Raw genomic sequence first — 13,838 nt, 5'->3', positions numbered from 1 at the left:
CGAAGACGGCTGTAATGCCAGAAACCGGTCCCCAGAAGCTTGTTTCCTTTCCAGTAAAAGAATTGGCTTGGTAGTTTGGTCTGCCCTGTTCCCATGATGCACTGGGCCAGGGACAGACTAATTTGCATGTAGCCAGGTTCTGAGCTGGGATGGTGCAGTGAGCTAAAAAACGGTGATGGATCAAGCCCTCATCTTTGGACTGGGTAGGAGTGGTCTGCCTAATTCAGATACTCTGTCCATCACCACCCCCTTTTCTGAATCGTTTTGTCCACCATAAGCGTGGAAGGGTATGCTCAGACATGAGTCCCTTGCTCACTGCACCATCAGGATTCAAGCAAGCCGGGCCGGGGACGGCTGTAATGCCAGAAACCGGTCCCCGGAAGCTTGTTTCCTTTCCAGTAAAAGAATTGGCTTGGTAGTTTGGTCTGCCCTGTTCCCATGATGCACTGGGCCAGGGACAGACTAATTTGCATGTAGCCAGGTTCTGAGCTGGGATGGTGCAGTGAGCTAAAAAACTGTGATGGATCAAGCCCTGATCTTTGGACTGGGTAGGAGTGGTCTGCTTATTTCAGATACTCTGTCCCTCACCACCCCCTTTTCTGAATCGTTTTGTCCACCATAAGCGTGGAAGGGTATGCTCAGACATGAGTTCCTTGCTCACTGCACCATCAGGATTCAAGCAAGGCGGGCCGAAGATGGCTGTAATGCCAGAAACCGGTCCCCGGAACCTTGTTTCCTTTCCAGTAAAAGAATTGGCTTGGTTGTTTGGTCTGCCCTGTTCCCATGATGCACTGGGCCAGGGACAGACTAATTTGCATGTAGCCAGGTTCTGAGCTGGGATGGTGCAGTGAGCTAAAAAACGGTGATGGATCAAGCCCTGATCTTTGGACTGGGTAGGAGTGGTCTGCTTAATTCAGATACTCTGTACATCACCACCCCCTTTTCTGAATCGTTTTGTCCACCATAAGCGTGGAAGGGTATGCTCAGACATGAGTCCCTTGCTCACTGCACCATCAGGATTCAAGCAAGCCGGGCCGAAGATGGCTGTAATGCCAGAAACCGGTCCCCGGAAGCTTGTTTCCTTTCCAGTAAAAGAATTGGCTTGGTTGTTTGGTCTGCCCTGTTCCCATGATGCACTGGGCCAGGGACAGACTAATTTGCATGTAGCCAGGTTCTGAGCTGGGATGGTGCAGTGAGCTAAAAAACGGTGATGGATCAAGTCCTGATCTTTGGACTGGGTAGGAGTGGTCTGCTTAATTCAGATACTCTGTCCATCAGCACCCCCTTTTCTGAATCGTTTTGCCCACCATATGCGTGTAAGGGTATGCTCAGACATGAGTCCCTTGCTCACTGCACCATAAGGATTCAAGCAAGCCGGGCCGAAGACGACTGTAATGCCAGAAACCGGTCCCCGGAAGCTTGTTTCCTTTCCAGTAAAAGAATTGGCTTGGTAGTTTGGTCTGCCCTGTTCCCATGATGCACTGGGTCAGGGACAGACTAATTTGCATGTAGCCAGGTTCTGAGCTGGGATGGTGCAGTGAGCTAAAAAACGGTGATGGATCAAGCCCTGATCTTTGGACTGGGTAGGAGTGGTCTGCTTAATTCAGATACTCTGTCCATCACCACCCCCTTTTCTGAATCGTTTTGTCCACCATAAGCGTGGAAGGGTATGCTTAGACATGAGTCCCTTGCTCACTGCACCATCAGGATTCAAGCAAGCCGGGCCGAAGACGGCTGTAATGCCAGAAACCGGTCCCCGGAAGCTTGTTTCCTTTCCAGTAAAAGAATTGGCTTGGTAGTTTGGTCTGCCCTGTTCCCATGATGCACTGGGCCAGGGACATATAATTTGCATGTAGCCAGGTTCTGAGCTGGGATGGTGCAGTGAGCTAAAAAACGGTGATGGATCAGCCCTGATCTTTGGACTGGGTAGGAGTGGTCTGCTTAATTCAGATACTCTGTCCATCACCACCCCCTTTTCTGGAACATACAATGCAAGGGCATCTAGCCACAACGATAAAAATCTATTCACAGATCCAGAATCAGATCCACAGATGCCCAATAGATGGAGGGAGGGTTCCGGGAAGATATTTGTCAAGTTTACTTCATACGAATCGCGATGGAGTCTACCGTCCAGCCCGCCCGGAGAACGCCAGGACTTGATGCCCTTGCATTGTATGTGGCATGCTGCGCTCTCTTTGGATGTAGCTCCTCTGAAAGGCTAACTGATCGAGACCCGCCTTGCCTTCTCAGCCGGCATTTTGTTTCAGATTAATTCCTTGGTGCAGCAATCATTCCTTCTGTTTTGACGCTTTGGCTTGGAGACCGGTGATTTTTCGGTCCACACCTTGCTTACGGACGGATTTCTGACTGTGAGAAGTCCTTTCTCTAATATATTGGATACGCTCTCCTTGCCCTATTGCACTTTTTGGGACCAGCTTCACAACATGCGTCACAGGATCTCCAGTGAGACCTGTCCTATTATTGCCTCTGATGACATGCCCCCTGATGAAGGAATTCCCCAGATTGGCATTTTTCCGAAACGCGCGTTGGCGCTTTTCAGTGTTTGCTTGATTACTTGTGATTGTTGATTGAGTAGAGTATGTATGTTTATAGTCTGGGAATGAGTCTGTATTTGAGAGAATGAGTGAGTCACTTCTGTGCCAATTCTTAGTGTTAGTTGTGTCCCTTGGGCTGATGATATACCATTCATTTAGGAAACAATGTATGTTTTATTGAATTATTTAAAATGTGTTAAAAAAAATTCTACGATAATAAATAAATGATTTAACAATTTGAGAAATCTGAGCTGTTCTGTGGGCGTTTCTCATTTACTGTTGGAACCCTTTGGGTCCACTTAAAGACTGGGAACTCCCCTTTTTCATGTTGTTCTTGTTGTATTCTGCCCTGTAGGGTTGCTCCCTTTATCCTTTTTAGGCTTCAGGGTCCCTCTTCTGTTCTTTATATATATATATATATATATATATATATATATAGATGCATCCCCCCACCATCCAATTGTACATTGTGGTCAGTCAATTGGATCCTAGGGAGGCCCTGCTCTATTTTAGTGAGCCTAGCTTCGATTGAAGCAAGTTTCTGCATCAGGGGGTCAATTAAAGAGGAGATTTTCTGCAATAACTGAGTATTGTAATAATCCTTACTGCAGTTTTCTGGATCAGGAGTAGCATCCACAAGAGAACAGTTGCTAGGAGATTTCAGACGCCCCCCCAACCCCCGTTGCAGGGGCCTTCCGACTTATACCACCCCCTTAGAGTGTGGATGTGTTTTCGCTAAGGCGCAGGCTTTCCTTTTCTTTGTTGGTGGTTCCCCCTCTGCCCCTGCACCCTGCTTGGTCTGCTTGGCTTTCTTGCCCCAAGTAGTAACCGGAGAGGCTCTGTGTGGACTTTCTGGGCTTGCTGGGGTGAAATCTGGTGGGGTCAGATAAAACGGATATAACCTGCCTTGATGACCCTGAAGGAGCAACTACAGGTATTTGATTGCGTTGATATGATAGAGGGAGCTGGGTTACCTGATCCTATTGATGTTAGGGGTTCTAACGATAGTCTGTGCTCCGTTAGTTGTATTTCATGAATGAGCGCAGATTCAGCCCTAGTTAAAAAATCATCAAGGGTTCCCACTACTCAACCCCCTACTCCAGATTTGTGTTTACCTAAAAGACTAACCCCAACAGATGGTATGGTGGAACAATGATACTGCTAAACTGGGCCCCCTGTTGATAAGCCAGAAGTTAGTGGGGTGGTCCAGCCCAGCCTCCTCCGGACTCGGACGGGCTCAGACGGGACCGCTGTTGGTCTGGGCTTCGTCCGGACGTCGTCCTGCGCCACGGGGGGAGAGACAGCATTTTATGCTCGGTCACCACGCCTCCCCCTTACTTGCGGCAGCTGTGCAGTTGCTGATGCACACTGGGGGCTGAAGTCTTCGCCCAGGGTGTTAATGCGTCTGAAGAACAATGTCCGACCTCCGTCGAGCAACAGGAATACAGAGGGTGCTCCCAGCAAGATTAACACAGGGCTGAGCAGGTATGGCCTGAAAAAAGATCTCCACGCCACGGGGGGGGGGTGGGGAGGCGCAGCTCTTTATGTACGGTCACCACGTCTCCCACTCACTTGCATCAGCTGTGCGGTTGCATTTAATCTTATTAACCAGACTGTGTGAATATGTCGGTGCTGTGTGCCCAAATAGATTAATCTCTCGGTGCCTCGCCCCCCAAACAGATGAATCCCTATGTGCATAGCTCCCCAAATAGATGAATCTCCATGTGCCTAGCCCCCCAAATAGATAAACCCTCTATGCCTCACCCTGTCCCACCCAACAGAACCTCTGTTTTATTTGTATTCAGTTTAAGTTACCAGTAAGCACTTACCAAAGTGAAATTTTGTGGTGGTAAGGCTTTGATCAAGGGGCTATACAATATGGGTGTCACCAACAAGGGGAAAAACTTAAAACCAAATTACAGAGGTGCTACAGGCTGAACATTAAACACAACAGATGATTGGGATGATCTCTGCGGAACACTGTACATGATCGGAAGGGGACAAAATCAAGAGCCTTGGTCAGGATTTTGGCAGAGGCTAACAAATCAGATTAAAACTAAATATTTGAATGTATCAAAATCAGCAGAGAGATCCAACAGGACCAAAGCTTTGGAACCTGCAGAACCATGAATCAGCCAGACATCATAGAGAAGAGCAACAAGCTGGAGGGCACAAGCCAAGACTGGTTTCAGATTAAAGATCAGAAAACCGTTGTCACAACAGGTGGATATGAAGTAGGCCTAAAATCAATATAGATCGTTTGAGAGGGTAATGTTGAGATGGCGTGTAGATGCAACCTGGAGCGCGCCGCACATGACTCTCCCTTCTCCCGCCCCGATGTCTTCTCCCCAGGTGAGCAGAGACGCGGCACCATGGAATACCGGGAAAATGCCGGCATAGGCATCCGATGCTGTGGTCTGAAATAATGTCATAGCCGTGGTGAACCGCAATAGATCAGTGTAGGAAGCTGGCTCTGTATATACTATACCAAAATGAGGCATAGTGTGCACATAGTCCAGTGGAACCCCCTAAGGTAGGTAAAAGTATATAGCATCTTACTCTCTATTTGTGGAAGTTTGGGCTATCAGTAAGGCTTTATCAAAGTGTAGGGTTAAGCATATGCTGCACACACTCATGCAGCAATAATGTCATACACTCAAAGACTGAACTCAGACCAATTTGTTGGTATCAAAAATATTATTTAGTTATTGTTATTTTATTTGTAGAACCAAGTCAAGCCTGGTGCAGGTAAGTGAAATAAATGCTTTGCAAAACGTATGCAATGTTTTACAATTGAATGGAGGTTCAAATGTAGTTGATTGAATTACAGGTAAGTCCATGTTTCAAAATTACTTTTCAATTACTTTGTACGTTACTTTTTAGAATACTTTTTAAGTTAATTTCTCTACTCAGTATGATATGCTTAGATATCACACTATGACATTTCCAAGAAGGTAAGAATATCAGTTTTTGTACATTTGCAGTGTTTCATGCAAATCAACTCCACACTTCAAACAATTTTCAAGAAAAGCAGTCAATGCAATCCCATGGAATGGAATAGAGCTATCGGTTTACAGGTAAGTACAAGTTTGTTGGAGTTGGTATTCTTGGGTTAAAACCAGGGTTCCCCCAGGGTCGGGGATGCACTCTTGAAACACCCTCAGCGGCACTAGGGCGGCAGGTGCAGAGTGCTGAGGCCCAAAGTTATCCAATGGGGGTTAGGGGGCCTCCGGTTGGTGGCTGCTCACGAGCAGGCCACAAGGTTGTGGGAGCAAGGCTGCTGGTGTTAGGCTCAGGGCATAGGGGGATCCTAGTAAGCACACAAAGTGCGCCTGCAGCTGTGCAGGGTGCTCTTTTGGTGTTGGTGCCCTGTCGTTTTAATCGGGGATTGGCATTTTTTAGGTCTTGCGCCTAGCGTTGCAGTGCCCAGCACTGCTTGCGCAGCAAGAGACCTCATGTAGGAGGTTTCAAAACGGACCTAGGAATCGCACACGCTCGTGCTTTTCCTTTTGGCCCACGATATTGGCCTTTGCGCGTGTCTTTTTATCAAAGACAGCACCCAATTGGCCAAAGGCGGGCGCATTGCTCCGCCCATGGCCTATTGGTGTCGGTTACGCGTACCGCCGCCATGTGGTTTCAATTACCGTGCCCAGACACGGGCGAGAAAATTGAAACCACATGTTTCGCTGTTTGGCGCACGCACCACTCGCGGGCTTGTTCTTTTTTGGATCCATTTCACAGGGAAACAACTAAATAAAAGAAGGAAAGAGAGGTTCTGAACCATTTCTTCAAGTCACGGTTTTCAGTAATTCATTTAATATTGCCAGAACGTCCACCAAATATTGTATAATTTCTAGACTTGCGGGAGTCTAATATAACAGAAGACTGAGAACAAAGATAGGCACTGAAGCTACTTGCAGTATCAGAATAGAAACGACCATAGAGATAAGAAGAATCTCCAGCCCCGATTGTTCAATTAACAAATCACTGTATTCTGGAAGCTGTAGTTTGAGGTTTTTTCATCTGACTCAACTAAGGTTGCTTGTTAGAACTGCCGGTGCTCAGCTGCACTGGTGGGACCTTGCCCACTTAAAGCCCTGCCTATGGTATTAGAGGGCCCGTGGTGTTAGGGGACTGGAGCATGCAGTTCGGGGGGGGGGGGGGGGGGGGGCTGGGGAGCGGTAATGAAAACGATTGGCTGTGTTTTTCACCTTCTGTATAATCTATGTAGCAAACCTTATACTCCCGCTTTTCAAAAAGTGTAGACTGTCACTCTCGGTCACAGGATGCAACTCACCGGTCTTCTGAATGGGGGCGTCCTGGGGGGGTGATGACTCGAAGAGCGTCTACCCCGTGTTACTTCGGGCAATGGTGTGTGCCAGGCCAGGAATTTTTTAGCGGGTTTGGGTCATTTAGATTGGGGGGCGGGGTCAAGGTGACAGTTAGGGAAAGACAGCTATGGCACTGGGCGCAAGTAGAGCTGCGCGGAGGCTCTTTTAGGCGGTTATGCAAGGTTTTCCTACACAGAGTAGTTTAAGATGGTTGATGAGGAAGTGTTCTATTTATACCCATAAGTCACACCACTGGTTGGCGAGCTGCAGAATGGGGCTGCAGGCTCCGGAGAGCCTGCTCCACCTGGCTCTGCACGGCCATGAAAGCTAATATGGGGCCTTCACCTGCAAATTGTGTGGGCGTGGAACTGCAAGTGCATGCTTACATGTCTGGAGGAGTAAGGGGGCCAAGGCGCAGACTTGCCCACAGTCAAGCTGCCGAAGGGATGGGTGAGTCACAAGCCTCTTGGAACGGCTCTGGTTACCCCGAGTCACTCTCTTGGATTAGCAGCTTGGCATCAAGCCATGGCTGGGATAGTGAAACGAGATCTCGTTAATTTTTAGACGGTTTCGCCACACTTCTTTTCCAGGACAGCCTAAATCCTCTGCGAATAGGTCTGCAGATACACAAAGATTCCTATCCGGGACCCACACAAAAGTCTGCAGAGTTCAGAGGGCGCCATTCACTAGCACACAGTATGTGTAATAAAAAACTGTTGTTGCCCGTATCAGCCCTCGCTCAATCTCCGCAATTCCCTTGAGCTCATTCAGCCCATTCATGCAGCTAAGGCCTCTCCGTCTCTCACTCTTCGCGTCCTTTTACCCAGGGGCGTAACACAGGCCCCCGCAGCCCACGTGGTGCAGAGGGCCCCTAAGCTCCAGGGGGCCCCTTCGGGAGAACAGACACCACACCACCACCACACGTGGTGTTTGTGGTGATATTTTGTAGTTCTTCATTTCCTATTAAGTGTGAAAATCATACCCAGTAGATCTGCACTGAAAAAATCGGACGCCGGGGCTGTGTCTTGTGTTGAATATAAACTCTGCCACTGGCGCCACTGGCACTATCAGTTTGTGCTGGTAACATTATAGCCGATAAATGAGTGGAGGCAATGTAATGTTCATCGTTGCCCCCAATGATGACAGGACACAGTTGTGGGCCGTAATGCTGTTTATTAACTTATATATGCCAGAGAGCGCCGAGCCGGTTGTTCTCCGTGCTCCGGCACTCGTGCTACTGCCGCGCGGCTGCGCGCGTACCCTAAGAGGGCCGCCGCCGCACGTCACGTTGTTACGCAACGTGCGTGCGCTAGACCACTACACTCCATATCTCCCTTTTTTCCAAACAAAGAAAACAATAACTTACAGTCCGCCGCTCATGTCAAAGTCCTGAAATCTGGCGGGCTTGACCACTGCTCTTCCCCTGCGGGTAAGTCTTACCAGGGTGGCCATGGCTTCTCTCACAGGAGTCTCTGCACCATTTCCTTCACTGTTCGACGCAGCCAGGCTCTCCCTTGGTCTCCTTGTGTGCATCTCCATCTCCGCTCTGGGGCTACTTCTGTTGCTTCGCTCCTCGCCAAATCCTCCCCCCCCAAATGTCCACTTCTTCATGAACCAGTTCATCTCCTACATTAGGCTCCTCCGCATTTCCAGATTCTCTTCCTCCTTGGGTCAACTGTAGCACCTTGTTGCATCTCGCCATGCGGTCCTGAGACCACACATTCCCATCACTCAACAGGGCTGCTCTGTCGTACACCTCCTTCACCTGCAAGGGTTTACTGTATTTGCTGTCCCCTTTTCTTTGCATCGTCGCCAGCTTAATTCGCACCCATTCACCTTCCTCTAGTCCAGTGTCTCTTACATTTCTACGCTTGTCATAATGCTTTGCGTAAATGGCTTGTGCTTTATCCAAGTTTGCCTGGACCACCGCCGGGGACCATTTGCTCACGATGGTCTTCTCCTTCCATACTCGGTTGTCCTTCGTGAAGGAGTCACGTCCTCTCAAGATTTGAAAAGCGCCTGAATCACCCCACATGGGGTATCCCGGCGCTGTAGACCGCTGGGGAACCCTTCCTGGCTTTCCCTGTGAGATGGTCCCTACTGAGTATCTCCAAGGTGAAACCAGGCATCCCCGGCGAATGTGGGGGCCGTTGTGGAGATGAGGCAAGCTAATGCCCAGAGTTGCCGAGTGTGATCCCTCGTTAGAGTAGGCACCGAGGCGAGAATTATCGAGTCCGCTGACCCTGGTCCACGACCCTGCCGCGTCGGGAATTGAACCCTGGTCCCGGGCCGTCCTCTGCTTCCGGGTCTGCCGCCTCTAACCAGTGAGCCACACCACTCCACTATCCCCAGATGGCCTTCATGGAGTATCGCCAGTAGTTTTGTGACTACTCCTTCAGGGGGAATGGCCTTGTCTCCCTGGTACACGAACACTCCTTGATCGTCCACCGACAATTCTTCCCGGACTTCGTAGTACATCCTGAGGTTTTCGCTGGTGTGTTTCTTTTCTGGCCAACCCTGTATTATGCATTTCTTCACCTCCTGCATTGTAGGGTCTTAGTTGTATGCTTCGTTCCACTCCTGGTTGCTGATGACCTTCTCTTGGTCATCCGTCAGGGCCAGCATCTCTTCCCCACCGGCTTGGTCCTCCTCCCTTGGTTCCATGGCCGCCGACCTACTCAGATTGTCCGCCACACTTTTCCGGCTGCCAGGAATGTATTCCATGTCATACCTAAATTCCAGTAGCTTTAATGTCATTTTCGAAATCCTGGGGGTGGCACTGGCATGTCCGCTGGGGGTTAGTACCTTCACCAAGGGCTTGTGATCTGTTTTCAATAGGAAACGGGTACCCCATAAGAACTGTCTGAATCTTGTCATCGCCCATTCCACGGCCAGCATCTCCTTTTCAATGACGCTGTATTTTCTTTCTGTATCACTCAACGTGCGCGAGGCGAAACTGAGTGTTTCCATCACTCCCTGTCCTCGATCCTGCATCAGCACTGCCCCCAAACCTTTATCACTGGCATCTGTCGTGAGTACTGTTCTTCCCTTTGGGTCATATCCTTGTAAGGGTATGGCACTCACCACATCCTTCTTAATGCTCTCGAATTCTCCTTGAGCCTCCTCCATCCAGCAGAACACTGAATTTTCTCTTGTTAGCTTTCTCATGTGGTGCGTCTTTGTTGCGAAGTGCTGCACAAATTTACTGTAGTATTCCACCATTCCTAAGAAGGATCTGACGTCTTCCTTGCTGGCAGGTGGGGGTGCATTACAGATTGCCTTCACATTCTCAGTCTTAGGTGTGATGCCTTGCACACCAATCTCATGTCCGAGATACGTTACTGATTCCATGCCCAGGTGGCATTTCTTCCATTCGGCCGTGAGGCCCTTTCCTTCTAGTACTCTTAGAACCTTGGTAAGTTTGGCATCGTGGTCCAATTTGTCTCACCCCATCACCAGGATATCATCCTGGAAATATTGGATGCGTCCATATTCTTGAACAACTGGTGCATCAGTTTCTGAAACACCACTGCTGCCGAAGCTAGTCCGAACGGCATGCGGCGGGAACTGGTAGCACCCAAACGGAGTTATGAATGATGTTAACCTTCTGCTCTCCGGGTGCAGAGCGATCTGATGGTATGCTGATGTTAAGTCAATGGCCGAGTACCATTTGATGCCTCTTGTTTTGGTCAGCATCTCCTCGATCCTTGGCAAAGGAAACTTCTCGACCACAATGTTTTTATTCAATTCAAGTAGGTCTACGCAGAGCCTGACTTTCCCACTGGGTTTCATAACCACTACAAGTGGCACCAGCCACTCAGCGCATGTAATTAGTTTGATTATTCCTTTCCTTTCCAGTTCGTGTAGCTCCACTTGCACCGCCTCTCTCACTGCTAGTGGTACGTTCCTCGCCTTGTGAGACACCTGTGTGGCGCCTGCCTTGAGGACAATTTTGTGCGCAAACCTTTCTAGCTTGCCCACGGTGCCTCTGAAGACCTTGGGATACTCTCTCTTCCACTTATCCAAGTCTGGCCACGCTTCCGGTTCGGTGAGTAGGATCTGCTCCTTGCCATCCGGGTCGAGTTTGATGCCTAGGTCGCCTTGGTCCAGCCATCCCAGCACTGATGAGTACAATTTGCAGTTGGCGCTGCGTCCTCTGAATTCGAATCTTAGCGGTCTATACCCCACCATTGGTATGCGGTCACCATTGTACTTAACCGGTCTTATGTCCAGTTTCTCCAGGTCTGAGCCTAGGTGTGGCTTGAAGGTTTCGTTCCACACTGCACATTGGACAATGGTGTAGGGTGATCCGGTATCTGCTACTATACGCCACCAATGGTCATGTCCAGTACCGGCTTGGTCGACCTTTTATTGTCCACACTCAATACTTGGTCAGAGATGCAGAGTGCTGTGTCTTTGTCTCCGTGGTCATCCTCCTCTCTGTCCTCCTGAATGTGGTCAATATACTTAACCACATTCCTGGAGGATTTTCTACGGCACACTTTTTCATAGTGCCCGATGATTCCGCAATATAGACATTTGGCGCGAAACGCCGGACACTTCCTGTCATGGGCTTCGTGTGCCCAACTCCCACATCTGTAGCACGATTTCTTGTTGGTTCCCGTCTGTTTTCTTGGTAGTCCCGGATTCCCTTGCCATCTGTTTGGTCCCTTCGATGTGGGCCCTTTGCTTCTATTGTCTTTGCAGGGCTCGTCGTCGTCAATCTTGTTCACCATCGGGCTCACCGCGGCCTCCCTTTTTGCCGCCTCCGCGCACCTTCGCGCCAATTCCGCTCTCTTGACTATTATCATTACTTCCTGCAGCGTGGCGTCGCCGCTGGCCGACAGCTTGTCTTGCACTGCGGTACAAAAGGGGGTGGTGATGGACGGAGCATCTGAATCAATCAAACACTCACACCAAGTCAAAAGATATGGGTTTAATCCATCACCGTTCTTTAGCCCACTCGGCCACCCCAGTTCAGACATGGCTATATGCAAATCAGTCTGACCCTGTGCCTCATGGGAACAGTCCAGCCCGAACTGCCGTCCGTCACTACCCCCTTTTGTACCGCTGTTGGCCACCATAAGTGTGGCAGGGTATGTTCAGACGTGAGTCCCTTGCTCACTTTCCCACTGGATTCAAGCAAGCCGGGCTGAAGACGGCTGGAATACCAGAAACCGGTCCTCGGAAGCTTGTTTCTGGTCCAGGGAAGACATGGCTTGGCAGTTCGTGCTGGACTGTTCCAGCAGAGGCAGAGTGGGCTAAAGAACGGTGATGGATTAAACCCAGATCTTTTGACTGGGTGTGAGTGTTTGATTGATTCAGATGCTCCGTCCGTCACCACCCCCTTTTGTACCGCTCTCTTGCACTGCGGCGCTCGTGGTGTGCATTACGTTTTGATCCTTGATGAATTTATCTTGGAATGTGTTGTATCTACATGTGGATGCCAACTTCCTTAATGCCGCCACGTATTCTTCCACTGACTCTCCTGGTTGTTGCTTCCTCTGCTGGAAGTTGTACCTGTCTATCGACACACAGACGGTGGGCTTATAGTGTTCGTTCAATTCTTCAATTGCGTGGGTATACACGTCATCATCCATACTTCCTCGTGGTTTGGGTACCAAGTTCTTGAAAACCCTTAGCCCCTCTGGGCCTATATTGTGTAGTAATATCCGCCTCTTCTGTTTACTGGAGAACTTCTCTTCGTTCTCATCCTCCAACACTTCAATGAAGTTGTCTATGTAGTCTCTCCAATCTTCCCACCTCATGAGGGGTTCCCCTGGTTTAGGTAAGGACTGTGATATCAAAAAGAGAGGTAGGGAGAGTAGTAGGACACTCTTATTCCCCGGTCAATAGTCAATAAACAAAAGAAGAGTGTCAATGAGACAAAGAACCACAGAAATGGAGCTCAAAGAACAACCATACTAGGATGTTTAGGAAAGCCCTCACTCACCACCTAGTGATGACATGCTTCATCATTGGGCTCCACCAAAGAGACCGAGTGTCTCTTTGGTGTGCTGCAACGCCAGGATTACTGCGGAGCTGGTAGGTGGGTAAAGGGCGTGTTGAGTGAAAATGAAAATTAGTGAGTGTTGAGGGTATTTTTTTAAAAATTGTCAGTAGTGTATCTGAAGCAATTTTTATTAGAGATCACTAAAGACAACAAGTATAAAATATATGTGAGGATCCAGTCCACTTTTAATTGAATGGTGGGATCCTAGAGAGTAGTAGTCAACATGTTTCTTGCCATCGAAACGGTGTCAATTTACCGGGCAATTCGTCAGGACTGGGTGTGATAAACCCTGGCGGTATGGGCGCTCTAAGGCCCACCCTCACCTAGGGACGTGATATGTGAAAATAAAGAAAAAGTGAAAAAAGTGCGAAAAAATTAGGAATATTGGGTTGATTCCTAATTACTCCTGGTTTAGGAGGCTTCAACTTATCGTTTTCTGCACCTGAAAGGTAAGGGACAGAGACACAAGGACAGAACAGGACAAACAATTAGAGATGCTCCTAATTGTCAGCAATTGTCTGGTGAAATTGGTGCTCCAAACGTGATAGACACTCTAGCTGTGGGAAAATAGCGCTATGTTTAACACCGCCTATTAGCCAAGGGTTCTCAAAAGCCATGAGAGGGGTGGTGTACTATTGGTGGTACAGTCTAGTAGTGACTAGGGGTTAAAAACACGAAGTTTTGTATTGTTGCGATCAAATTAAAATATGTACAAATGATCATCAATTAAAATTGTCTCACTTTTGGGGTGTTAAGGATAAACACCATGGGTCTCAGGAGGGGGGTGGGAGCGTATTTGGCACACCCTATTTCATGGCATAACGAGAGAAAAAAACACATTAGCCCGGCATTAGAATCATGAATAATAAGGCGCGATCAGTACTTAGCTCGTTTCTGGTGAGTTGTTCCTACTTACGCCCTCGACGCTCGGCACCCGTG

At 48.8% G+C, this 13,838-nt stretch overlaps 1 protein-coding gene across 2 annotated transcripts in view; it reads left to right on the top strand.

Moving 5' to 3' along the window:
- Positions 1-13,838, top strand: part of LOC147706797 (calpain-1 catalytic subunit-like) — an 861,968-nt gene that overhangs the window by 491,968 nt on the left and 356,162 nt on the right. The window lies entirely within an intron of this gene.

The sequence above is a fragment of the Lissotriton vulgaris genome, chromosome 6 (assembly GCF_964263255.1).
Source record: "Lissotriton vulgaris chromosome 6, aLisVul1.2, whole genome shotgun sequence".
Lineage (NCBI taxonomy): Eukaryota > Metazoa > Chordata > Amphibia > Caudata > Salamandridae > Lissotriton > Lissotriton vulgaris.
Note: the sequence above shows the minus strand (reverse complement) of the source record. Positions and strands in the feature narration are given on the sequence as shown.